Source organism: Podarcis bocagei (assembly GCF_964188305.1).
Source record: "Podarcis bocagei genome assembly, chromosome: 1".
Taxonomy (NCBI): Eukaryota; Metazoa; Chordata; class Lepidosauria; order Squamata; family Lacertidae; genus Podarcis; species Podarcis bocagei.
Genome location: NC_138125.1, coordinates 31129853 through 31142752, shown reverse-complemented (window position 1 = coordinate 31142752; position 12900 = coordinate 31129853). Strand labels below are relative to the sequence as shown.

The following is a 12900-nucleotide window of genomic DNA, read 5'->3' as shown; positions in this document are numbered from 1 at the left end:
CCGCACCTGCCACCCCTTGTCTCTGAGCTGCCCCCCTGCCCCAAAGAGAGGTGCCTTCTCACACTGCCCCACAGGGGCCTGAGAAGCATCCCCTGGCCAGCCCCAGAGGCACCATTCACCTGGGGAGCTTGTAGCCAGGGCTGCTGCAGCAAACAGCTGTGCAAGCATTTGGGAGGCAGAGATGCGAGAGAGCATCAGAGGAAGGGAGGGAAGGAAAGAGGGACAGAGGCCAGTGTTGGCCACGGCACCCCTGACCATTATTCAAGGCACCCCAAGGTGCCCCAGCACACTGGTTGAAAAGCACTGACTTAGAGGATAAAGCTCTCAGCGGCTACTCGTCTTGTTATCTAGTGTCAGAGATAGGACTTGGAGAAGTGTTGCCGCATTCACGTCCTGCTTGTTAGTGGGCTTCCCATGCACATCTGGTTGCCTGCTGTAAGAACAGAGCGCTGGGCTAGATTGGCCTTTGGTTTCACCCAGAGGGGCTCTTTTTAATGTGCTTAGAACTTTAGCAATAACATTGCCAGCAGGGAAGGAGGAAGGGCCTTGGCTTTGGGGAGGGCAGTGCAAACATTTTGTATCAATTGCTAATTAATTTGGGTGCTACTTCTGGGGGGTGCCAGACTCTGTGATGCTGCAAAAGAGAAACTCTGCATCTCTGCAATAGTCGGAGGATTAAGTTGTGAAGTCACAGGCAGAACAGTGCCAGGACCCTGCCATGGGGAGCTTGCCATCTAATTAGTTAATGTTTGCTTGGTGCTTTGCTGATGTATCATGCAGCAGTTGTACTAGGCATTACTGTTGTCAAGGTAGAGTGCATACACAGGAGGCTATTAATAAACAAAACCAACAAACGGGGAGGAGGGGTTTCTAAGAGGCATGGGGCAGATGGCTGTCCTCTATGGTCCTGCCTAGTGGCTGCTGTTGAAAGGCTTCGGGCAGAAGTCCAACAAACCACCTGAAAGCAGCACAACATCCTTGGGCACATCCCATGGTGATTGTCAAGGTCCCCTGCCCCTTCCAATTGTTTATTTTTGCAATTGACTTTTTGTTGTTGTTTGGGGGGGTGCCTGCTTGTTTTTCCCTCTGTGTTGCATTTATTTTGGATTCTGTGTAAGCGTTTTCCCATCTGGGGACGTGTTTCTGACTCTCGCCCATTGTTCTTCTGCAAAATGAATGTTTCGTTTTGCCCAGCCCATGAGATTTTCTTTGAGGGTCATCTCGTCCAACCCCTTGCAGTGCAGGAATATACAGCTGTCCCTTACAGGGATTGAACCTGCAACCTTGGCTTTATCAGTACCACACTCTAGCCAACTGAGCTATCCAGCTGCTTTTAAATACTAAAGTGGGATGGGGAACCTTTGGCCTGTGGCCTGATTAACCCACAAGGCCTTGAGGTTGGCCCGTTGGGCTGTTCTGGGCAGATCATGCCTGGCTTTCCCCTGCTCCTGATTCTTCCTCTCAGTGTGTTCCCAATTATTTCTTTTCTTTGAATGAAAAGCTCACCAGCATTCTGATGCAAAGGAGCACACTTAGAGTGAACTCAAACTGGCATCCCTGGTGTAAATGCAGCAAATGTACCTGCTGTTGTGAAGTGTGAATCAGCCTCTAATTTGAGCCTTAGAGACTGCATTCTCTTAAGTCCTGGCCAAAGAAAAGAGGCGGAAGCATTTTGACTCTTTAAAATAAAAGGCTTGTGAACTTTCCTCCTGTTGGGATAGGTGAGCAGGAACAAACAGTCTTGTTTACTCTGGGATGGCAGTGCTCACAGCTCCATAGAGAAAGGCAGCAGCCCATGAATGATGACCCAAGTTACTCAAGAAAGGTGTGAGGTTGAAATGCCCTTATTTGCATTGACAAGGATAATTATTCCAAGGAGGCAACCGGGGAAATAATATCTGAATCAGGATTGGGTGAGCAATCCTAGGTGTGCCTTGGAGGAAAGATTGGGACCACGTCATGTAATCTTTAATAGGCAGCCGATTAAATTCATTGTGTAATCACTGTATTCATCCCTAGCTTGATTAATGAGATGCTTGTGCTAAACCACATGATGCCACACTGTTATTATGCAAATCTGATTTGACCATGTACAGTTGTGGTTGCCGTACCTCAAAAAGGACACGGTAAAGTTGAGGAAGGATCAGGAAAGGGCCCCCCAAATGGTCAAGGCTCCGGAGCAAGCTTCAGTAGAGGTGTGGAAGATGGTGCAGAGAAAACAAATAGAAAAAGGTTTTTCTTCCTTTCTCATATCACTAGAACTCAGCGCCATCCAGTGAAGTTGAGTGTTGGAATATGCATGACAGACCAAAGGAAACAGTGCATTGTTTAATTGTGGAATTTACTACCATAAGATGGCAATGATAGCCACCAACGTAGGTTGCTTTAAAAGGCTGTTAGACATATTCATTGAGGTTATAAGGCTATTTTGTGCCTCCACTCCCTGAGACAGTATACCTCTGTATACCAGTTGTTTGGGGTCACAAGTGGGGAGCGTGTTGCTGTGCTCAGGTCCTGCTTGCAGGCTTCTTATGGGCATCTGGTAGACCATTCTGAGACCAGGATAGACTAGACGGGCCTTTGGTCTAATGCAGGGTTTCCCAAACTTGGGTCTCCAGCTGGTTTTGGACTACAACTCCCACCATCCCTAGCTAGCAGGACCAGTGATCAGGGATGGCAGGAATTGTAGTCTAAAAACAGCTGGAGATGCAAGTTTGGGAAACCGTGGTCTAATCCAACAAGACAGCTCTTATGCTTTGTACTACAGTTCCCATCAGCACCAGCCAGCATGGCCAGTGGTCAGGGACGGTGAGAGTTGTAGCCCAAAATGTTTGGAAGACATCAGGTTGGGGAAGGCGGTACTAAACTGAGATCAGAAACGAGGTGGATTTCGCCGCTAGGTCTCCACCCAGGCTTCTATCTCCCCCCTCTTAGTTGCTGTATGAAAGATAATAATTTCTCTGAAGAATCCGAATAGGCTGGATGCAGCGCAGCAGGACAAATGCCTGCCAGGTTTGGGGACTGGTAATACATCTCTGGTTGTGACACTTGATGGTCCCTGGGGGGCAGAGGCACCAGGCAACTTATAAGGCCCACCTCTGCCCCCCCCCCCTTGCAAATTGTGACCTAGCTGTAGCCGACAGCCTTCCCACTCCAGGAATAACTGAACGGCAAGTGCTGAATCAGATGAAATTGATGAATTACTGCAGTGACAAGGGGGATGGAGGGGTGGGGGAACTCTGTGTGTATGTGCCTGGCGTGTCTGTGTGTGCAGGAGTCCTCCCACACACTCCCTGCCTGATTCTAAGTGCCGGGAGCTGTGCTCCAGCTAAGCATGGTGTATAAATGGCAAAGCTGGGAGAGAACTGTTCTCCGATGGCAGAAGCCCATCTGAAGTGACGGAGGATGCTGATTCTTCTCCGGGGGTTTCTTTTGGGGGTCTCTGCTTCCTGGAGCGGGGTTGTGCTGCGTTGTTAATTAGAAACCCTCTTCTGGCAGCTGAGCTTGACCCATCCTACCTCTTTCCTCCGCCAACCAACGCAGGGTTTGTTTCCAGAGCCCTAAAAGGAAAGGGCTGGGGAAGGGTGCCAATTCTTCATGCATCATAAGCTGCGTATACAACTGTAGAGGCCTCAGATGTACTGACAGCAGCTTCCCTCTTGTGTCTCCAGGGGGCTTAGGGTACAGCTGCCGCCACCACCGCCGCTGCTTCATAGCAAGAATCCAGACTCCATGGCAGATTCTGGGAACTTCGTCAGGACCAACTGAGAGACAAAGCCTTGTGCGAACCAGGATCCAAGCATTCCCTTTCCCCCACCCGGTTAATCCCAGTGGCATTGTTATCTGTGTCTAAGCCTGTCTGGCAGTTTTCCCCAGGTATGTAGCAATTTTAATAAGCTTTTTCTTTTTTGTGAGTGAGGTTTAAGCTTCCGAGTGCCTAGCCGTCTCTTAAAACTCCATTGTTTTGTTTATACTGAAGTCTCACGTTTAGTTTGGCTCCGGGTGTTTCACGCAGTTTAGACAACTGAGGATTTTGATGCGCCTTTCAGCCTTGTAATGAGGCAGTGCCAATCTTTTGACGTGGGCACCCATTACATTGAGAAGCTGACACACTCCACCCTTAGTAATATCCGAATCTGGCTTACGCGAAGTCAGACCACTGACCCATCTTAGCTCAAAAGTGCCTAGGCTGATTGGCAGGAGTTCTCCAGGCAAGGGCCCTTGCTAGCCTTACCTGGGAACGACTGGGATTGTACCTGTGGTCTTCTAATGCAAAGCATGAGTTCTACCACTGGGTTACGGCCTTTCCCCCCTAATGATGGCGCATGGAGTGAGGTGCATGGGAGCTTAATGGTGGAGAAGCCACATCCTGGGGAATTTTGGGCTTGGCAGGAGAATGTATTTTGGATTGTGTTTTTTTAATTTCCCTTGTAATTTAGTTTTATGATTTGGTGTGTTTTCTGGTTTCATGTGTGGTCAGGCGCTTCAGGTCCACCTCAGTGGGGAAAGAGCAAATTGCAACTCATAAAAAAATAAAATGTGTGTTCTCTGGAAAGAGCTGATGATTTTGTCTGCTTAGGAGAACATATACTAATCCTACAGACTGATATACACAAATACACAAGTGTTTAGTTGTTGCTGTTTTAAACTGCTGATTAGTTGTTAAAAGGTAGCCAAAGTTAGGAGAATTTGTAAATTATGCTTTTTGGGGGGCGGGCCTGTAAACATAGTGTTGTTGCTCTTTGATTTGAAAATTACCATGTTTTAGTGGTGGAAAGGGCTGCTGCCAGTTAGTGTGTAGTGAGGTAGGAGGAACAATCTTCTGGTACAAAGGCAGCTTATTATTCATTTATTTATTGAATTTGATAGTCGCTTTATCTTGCCTGAGGCAAACCAAAGCAACTTACAACCAAGTGGACAGTGTTGGTTGCTCCAAGTTGCAGGCATGGCCAAACTTGGCCCTCCAGCTGTTTTGGGACTACAACTCCCATCATCCCTAGCTAACAGGACCAGTGGTCAGAGATGATGGAAATTGTAGTCCCAAAACAGCTGGAGGGCCACGTTTGGCCATGCCTGCTCCAAGAGGAGCTGTCTTGATGCTTTCAGTTCTGAAGAAAAACATCCCACTGCTTTCCTATACTAAAGGAACCTCCTCCCTCCTCCAAAATAAAAATAAAAATGAGTCGGCCTAATGGAGTGTAGTCTAGGCGCTCCCTGAAGAACACAGCTCTTGCTAGATGAGTCCAAATCTCCATTTTGTCCAGCATTAAAGCTTCCAACAAGGGCCAGGCAAACGCCTCTGTGAGTGGACAAGCAAACGAAGAAGATGTTGGTGTCCTCCTATGGCTATTCCTCAGAAGGAGCTGGATTTGAGCACCAAGAACACTGAAGGCCAAAATACGGGGTTGCATGGGGTTTGGAGTTACCAAGGGAAGTTCAACGACTTCTTAACTCTAAAAACATTTCAGAATGGCAGGAAAACATTTGCAGGCCGCGGTATATCATCAGTCACCAGTGCAGGAGCTGGGTTTGCACCTGCACCCATAGAAGCACCCCTGGCTCCCATAGAGTCCCATTCCTGCCTCTTCTCCCCCACGGCCCCAGTCAGTCCCCTGCTGAAATTAGAAATTGAGAAGGCAAAGTCTTGTCTGCTCAGCTGTACTTTTGAGGAAGCTCATCTGCCCCCTTGAACTGGAAAAAGAGAAATGCCAGGCCTAAATGCTGGCAGGGAGGAGGGAAAGAGAGTGTGCATGTGTGTGCATAGTTGCAGGGCAAGTGTGTGTGTGGCTCTGGTAGGTCTGTGATACCACAGGAGTTGCCCCATTTTGCAGATGTGCCCATGGGCCTGAAAAAGTGGACGATCCTTGTGGGTACAAATTCTCTTCCCCGGGGTAATGGACCAGAGGATCTTTAAAGTTATCCTTTCAGCCCAGCTTCCCCTGCGATTGCACCCACATGGATCTCCAGTAATCATGCTCTAATTAAATGAAAATGGGCAGTTGCAGTTTGAGCAGTAGGGTTTTTTAAATTGTTCATTACTATTATATGGATGCTAACTACAGCTGCTGAGCTCATTTACGTCCCACATAAACAATTAGGACTAATTGACTGCTAATTATTCCAAGAGAAATGTATAGCCTGGTGAATATCACTTAGTTCCTAGCCAACTACTTTTTTTTAATTAAAAAAAAACAACAAGATCTAAATCCAAACTTGCACAGGAAAGTAAAGGGGTCCTGTGTCTTGTGTGTACACATAGTCACACATAGTGTGGTGCAGTGGTTGGGACAAGGGAGACCTGAGTTCAAATCTCCACACTGTCTTGGAGCTTGCTAGTCAATACCTCTCAGGCTGGCCCTACCTCACAGGGTTGGTGTAAGGATAAAAGGATTGTGCGGAGAACCATGTACAGTGGTACCTCAGGTTAAGTACTTAATTCGTTCCGGAGGCCCGTACTTAACCTGAAACTGTTCTTAACCTGAAGCACCACTTTAGCTAATGGGGCCTCCTGCTGCCGCGTCACCAGAGCATGATTTCTGTTCTCATCCTGAAGCAAAATTCTTAGCCTGAAGCACTATTTCTGGGTTAGTGGAGTCTGTAACCTGAAGCGTATGTAACCTGAGGTACCACTGTATGTCATTTTATTTGTTTTGGGGGGGGGCAGGGGAAGGAAAGGCAGGTTATAAATGCAGCAAGTAAATAAATTCAGATTCTGTGCTTTGATGAAATGCTCCCTTCCTGATCTCTTCAGTGCTAGCTTGGTTAAAGTGTTCTGGAGCAATTTCAGGGAGGAAGCTACTGCTGGGAATGTGAGAAAACCAAGCTGCACTGTGGATATAAGGAGATCTCAGCCAGGAATTCATTCAACCAGGGCTAAATGTGCTTCTGCTAAGATGCTCTTCTCCTCAAAACAAAACAAAAACAGGAGCCTGAACCTGCTGTTTTCTTGGAGAAACTGCCCTCTTAGCTGGGGCGTGTTAATGCATAAATAGGTGTATCATAAACAAACATGGGAAAAATTAGAGAAATAGGCAGAGATCCTTTGGAGTGGTGAATCCTTTTGCAATTGGACTGTGCCATATGAAAAGAGATGAGAGATTATTCTACAATATCTTGTTTCATGTCCCGTTTTCGTACGTACTTCTGTATCGCTTGCAAGCTATTGGGTATGATTTTTTGTTATGTTTATTTCTCCTGTGAGTTCATTCCTCTCGTAGGTTCAGAGCCAGCCGTTCAACACCCAGCAAGGTCCACCCCAGGCAAGTACACACACTACCACAACTCAAGAGTAGCTAAGCCCACGATCCCAGGTCCAGCCCCTGTGTGTTTTGCACAAGCATGACACGGCATTAAAGAGGATGTTCTTGATAAACATACAGAGAGGGCAACTATCCCGTTCTGTAGACAAGCCCAAAAAACATGGGATGGTGGGACCTTGTATGTACTGGGTTAGATTTATTACATTTCTGTATCATTTGCTACTAATAAAAAACCTCTCAAGGTAATTTAGCCGGGTAAAAAATAGAATGATAAAATCACATTAATAATGCCTGGGAAATAAAAAAAAAAAAACCCAGCTTTGCCTGGTGCTGAAATAATTGCAAGGTTCTTCCTAGGGAGGGGGCTACCTCAGAGAAGGCCTAGTCTGTCATTGCCACCTTCCTTGGAAGTAGCACACAGAAAAGAGCCTCAGATGGTGATCTCAGGGCCTGGGCAGGTTCATACTGTATCTCATGTTTAGAATTTAACTTATGGCATGGGTGCCCAAATGGCCAAATGCCATGGGTGCCAATGCCTTCTTAGGCTTTGATTCTTTGTAGAGATGTTATGGGGAACAGCACTGCTTATTTGTACAATATCATCCATAAGTACGTTTCTCAGGGGAAAGTAAATATTTACCATGGGAGAATGAGAAAGTGGAAGGATTCCCAATTAAGAGCAAGAGAGAACTGATGAGAGAAAACAGATCAAGTCTGGTTTGTCGACCTGGGAGCTGTCCACCCAAGTGTTAAGATTGTGAGTCACTTGTCCTAAAGTGTTTTTGTGTACTGTTTCCAGTAGCCTAGCCCAGTGGTTTTCAACCAGTGTGCCGTGGCACCCTGGGGTGCCTTGAGTGATGGTCAGGGGGGCCTTGGACAACACTGGCATCTGTCCCTCTTTCCTTCCCTCCCCCCTCTGATGCCCTCTCATGTCTCTGCCTCCCAAAGGATTGCACAACTGTTTATTTCAGCAGCCCTGGCTATAAGCTCCCCAGGCGAGTGGTGCCTCTGCGGCTGGCCAAGGGGTGCTGGTTGCCAGGAGCTGAGGCAGCCCGGGAGTAAGCAAGCAAGCTGGCAAGGGAGTACAGCAAGCCAGCCCTTGCTGTTGGGAATGGACAGACAAGTGCCAGGCTCCTGTGGGGCAGTGTGAGGAGGCACCTCTCTTTGGGGCAGGGGGAGCTCAGAGGCCAGGGATGGCGGCAGCGGCTGCCCAGACGACTCTCAAGGAGAGAGGAAAAGAAGTTGAGGGAACACTCCACAAGGGAGGGTGTTTGAAAAAGGGTGAGAGGCTGCCAGCTCTGCAGGCAAGGGGTGACATAACTGGGCTCCTGAGCCCCACTGGGGTGCTGCAGAACGTTGTTGGCCAAGGGAGCCGTGGAATCAAAATAGTTAAAAACCTCTGGCCTAGCCAAATACAGAACGCACACGTGGTGTCCGTACTGATGAGTACATGTTTGGATAAATCATGGCTGTTTCCTCAGAAATGCATGCAGGTGGGAGCACATTCCTTTCAAAATCATGTGAGTTGTAATGGGGGGGGAGAGCCATAGTCACACAGGGCTTTTCGTAAGTGTGAGTCACATTTTGTGTCATTGTGCAAGAAGCATTTTTGTGGATGTCAGAACCTGTGGAAAAAGCAGACCTATGCAAGGAGAAGCTGGGGGGGGGGAGGAGGAGGAGGAGGAGAGAGGGAGCATCAAAATTAAATGTCTAAAACCTCAGTTTCTAACACTGGTACCTTCCAACTCCATAGTTCTATGATTCTATGAAACACAGGTTTATTATGGAGCCCAGATCATATGCCACTGTTTGTGGTTCATTTCCTGTCTCGTTTCAATTTCCCTTTGCCCTCATTTGAAATCTCAAAAGTTATTGACCCAGTCAAGACCTGGTCTCTTTGTTCTTTTCTTGGCAAGTGAAAGTGAAGCGTGCTGGAGGTCAATGCTGCTTTTATTCCCCCTCCCCCAGTTGCTGCATGTCATGACCTGATGTTTGTGCTGAGCTCAGCACTGAGGCCTCTATTGAGACATCTTTCCCAGGCAGAGCTAGCTATCGATTTGTCTGCGATGCTGAGTCAGTGTAACCAGCTAAAGGCTTCCCTTCCCTCTTTCCCTGGGGGTCTCCACTGACCTTGTGCTCTCAGCAACCCAAGTCATGCACACGGCTGAGCTTCATTCATTTGTCAAGGCTCTGGGCAGCAAAGAACAGCTAATCCGAGATGACCCCACTGCCGCACGCTGCGTTGCTACAAGATGGAGACCTCCCACTCAGGCATGTCGAAAGACCAGAACGGCAGGAGCAGTGAGCTCAGATGACAAAACCAAAGCATGAGGAGGAAGTTGAGCATATAACTGACATTTAGGGCTCCTAAAAATCAAATAACATTTGTGCTGAGTTTTTGTGCTACCACCCCCCCCCCTTGTAAAACCTAATTTAAACTGACTTTGATCTGCCATCAAATTACATTAATACTGTCTCATTGCAGGGGAGGACGGTTATGAATAGAATTAAGAAAACAAGCCAATACAACTTGCTTGGGCATATTCTTTTGAGTTTTCTTGTAATTAGCTTTTGTCACATCTTCCTATTTCTGTCATCGTTTATTTGTTGAGTCTGGTGCTAGGAAGACTTTAAAGTGGCTTCCGAGGATGCACACCCACGACAGACTGCATGTTAACAATCACATTTGGAGGTTTGATTATAGGTATTTGCAATCCCCCCCCCCCCAAGCTGGAGATGAAAAACAAATTTACCTCCACTCAGAATAGCTCAGATTCTGTTCTAAAGCAATGTTTGCCTGAGGTTGTTTGTCAAAGAAGAAGCTTTGTAGAGTGGCTGGGGAAACCCAGCCAGATGGGTGGGTTATAAATTATTATTATTATTATTATTATTATTATTATTATTATTATTATCAACCTTATTTTGTTCATAAAAGCATGAGTTTTTCTAAAGTGGTACTAGCTACTTTGGCTTGTCCCATTATAAAGGTTGAATGCTACAGACTGAAGCAATTTGCTGACATAGTACCTGTTTCCTAGAATCCAGCATCTGCAAAGATCTAAATGAGGAGGGGGCTTTGCCAAAATGAAGTGAATTGATAGGGATACATAACCTACACAAATGCATAGTTAAAAGTTAAGATTTAATAAGGGCTGTGATATAAGAAAAGGCTGTAGTGAGAGTGCCTTGCAAGCAAAAGATCCCAGATACGATCCCTGGCAAATCCAGTTTGACACCATGGAGAGATGTTTTCCAGTTGGTGTAGAGTTTACCGTGTAGACAGTAAAAAGCTAAATGGATCAAATTTCAGATGTAGTAGAAGGGCAGCTTTACTAGGTCGGTCCCTCTCTTTAAAATAACAGCCTTGCCAACAAAAAATATTGCAAACCTGGGGGGGGGGGCATCCTTCTGTGAGTCATATAGGTTCTAAATGTCATACATACTGTAAGGACCTCATTAAAACGCTTAATGAATAGTGATACAGATTGATGACCATTTACACCTAGGGGAAGAATAAATGGTTAATGGGCAGTAATTCTGAACTGGTACTAGCTCCCTTCTGTTCTTAGTGTGTTATACTTAATTTTTGCAATTGTACACTGGTTACATGCACCAGAGTCTTGCTGATTTGTCGTACTGCTTGAATCTAAACACAGCACTTGGGAAATAAGCTGTACTGTTTGTACTTAGAATTGGGACGCTAAGCGTGCGTAAAATTTGGCACAGGTTAGTAGGCGGCCAGTATCTCATGACATCTGTCATGCTATTTAGGAAATGCTTCTTTAACAGTTTCCAGGTACAGTGGATGCTTGAGTTGCGAACATGATCCGTGCAGGATGCACGTTTGCAACCCGCAGCATTTGCAACCTGCAGGGGCGTGTCTCCGCATGCACGGGTTGAGATTTGGCGCTTTTGTGCATGCGCAAAGCGCAATTTAGCACTTCGGTGCATGTGCGACCGCCGAAACCCAGAAGTAACACATTCCGGTACGTCCGGGTTTCGGTGGTCTGTAACCCAAAAAAATGCAACCTGAAGTGGCTGTAACCCGAGGTATGACTGTATAGGGAAGTTGGCCTTTCTGGTGTTGGTGATTTGCTTTATTGTATTGTCTGAAACAGAACAGCTATGCGGTGCAAAGTGACTTTGGCCACATTCGCACAATACATTCAAAGCACTATGATGCCACTTTAAGCAGTCATGGCTTCTGGGAGCTGAGAGTTGTTAGGAGAACTCTAATTCCCCTCTTCCTCCCCCCCCCCCCCCGCCAGCTACAGTTTCCAGAGTAGTTTAACAGTCAATCCCTCATATTAAGGAACTCTGGGAATCATAGCTCTGGGAGGGGAATAAAATCTCCCGCACCCTTAAACTACAGCTCCCAGAATTCTTTGAGCCATGCCTGCTTAAGGTGGTACCATAGTCCTTTATGATGTGAATGTGGCCTATTGTTTATCAGTTCATGTGAGAACTGGAAGGAGGGAATAAAAAGCAGGACCTTGAGAAAATCCAAATGGAAAAGAATTATAAATGGAAACTGTTGAGAGAAATCTTTGAGCCTGGCACAGTTGTGTGTTGTTCCCCTTGTGAGTGTCTGTGCACTTAACATTTTGGATGATTTCCCCAGTACTGATGGAGTTCTTCTGTTTGCATTGTTGAGGTAACCAAGGTTTTAGTTTAGGAAAAACTGAGCCAGAGGGATGCCTCTGCATTTGTTTTGTGAGAAGGGACGTAGGAGACAGATTGCTGTGAAACAGACTGGATATTGCAGGGAAGCAAGATTGGTATTCCGTAATATTGTTTGGCTGACTGAAGAAAGAAGGTCATTGCTTGTGGAATCCCCTCCAAGAACTTCAGAGCACAGATGGAGAACCTCATATTTTTCACATTCCCCCCCAGATTCTCATTTGAGCTAACTAGGAGTGCAGAGCTCCCAAGAAATGAGATTACATTCTTAAAAATCTCTCATTAACATAATTAGCAAGTGTCACCAACCCTGGTAGATCTGACAGGAAGGCTCAGTGGGAGTTCAAGGGAAGACAAAGAAAAGGAATATTGATGATGTGGCAAAACTGTGTCTGCTTCAGCAGGAAGAGGCAGGAGTCTTGATACCCTGGACTAAAAGGATAAGAGACATCCCAACTCTTGTTTTCTACTCCGTGCCTATGAGCATTTGGTTTTGATCAGATCTGTAAAGCAGGGAGAACGGGATGCACCTAAAATCAGAATAGAGGCTGCTGTGTGCACCCCCTTTATTTTTCTACACAAAGATGCTTCTATGTGTGAAAATTATTAGTGCTTCTTAATGTGTGAAGGCCCCACATACTTGTATAGGGAAAGTATAACTGGCTGCAGCTTCCCAGCATGTGTACATCACATGTAAACATTGTGAAACCTCAAGTGTTGAGGCTGCTGAAGAGGCCAGAGCCCATGTTGGCTGAGAGTCCTGGAAGACCTGCTCTCTGCCTTGCAGGTCTTTTTCCACCTGGCCTGGGAGGTCAGGGCCCGGACTGACTCCAACTGCAAAAGCTGAAGCTGCTGAACATACACTTGGGCTGGGGTGTTATTTGGCAGTTTAGGGGGGTTGTTACTGTCAAGTTTTGTATCTTTATTTTAGCTCTTTCCATTTATGTGGAAATTGTGCAGT

At 46.4% G+C, this 12900-nt stretch overlaps 1 protein-coding gene across 6 annotated transcripts in view; it reads left to right on the top strand.

Annotated features, from left to right (window-relative positions):
* TMEM63C (transmembrane protein 63C) overlaps positions 1-12900 on the top strand; it is a 68218-nt gene that overhangs the window by 18498 nt on the left and 36820 nt on the right. The window contains exons 2-3 of one of the 6 annotated variants that reach the window (XM_081172873.1): positions 3672-3876; positions 7218-7259. The exons of 1 other annotated variant lie outside the window; for it this stretch is intronic. The gene's annotated coding sequence lies outside the window, so the exon portion shown is untranslated. Of the gene's footprint in view, positions 1-3476; positions 3877-7217; positions 7260-12900 lie in introns of those variants that run through there. 4 more of the 6 variants (XM_081172877.1, XM_081172876.1, XM_081172878.1 and 1 more) reach the window with 4 other exon arrangements.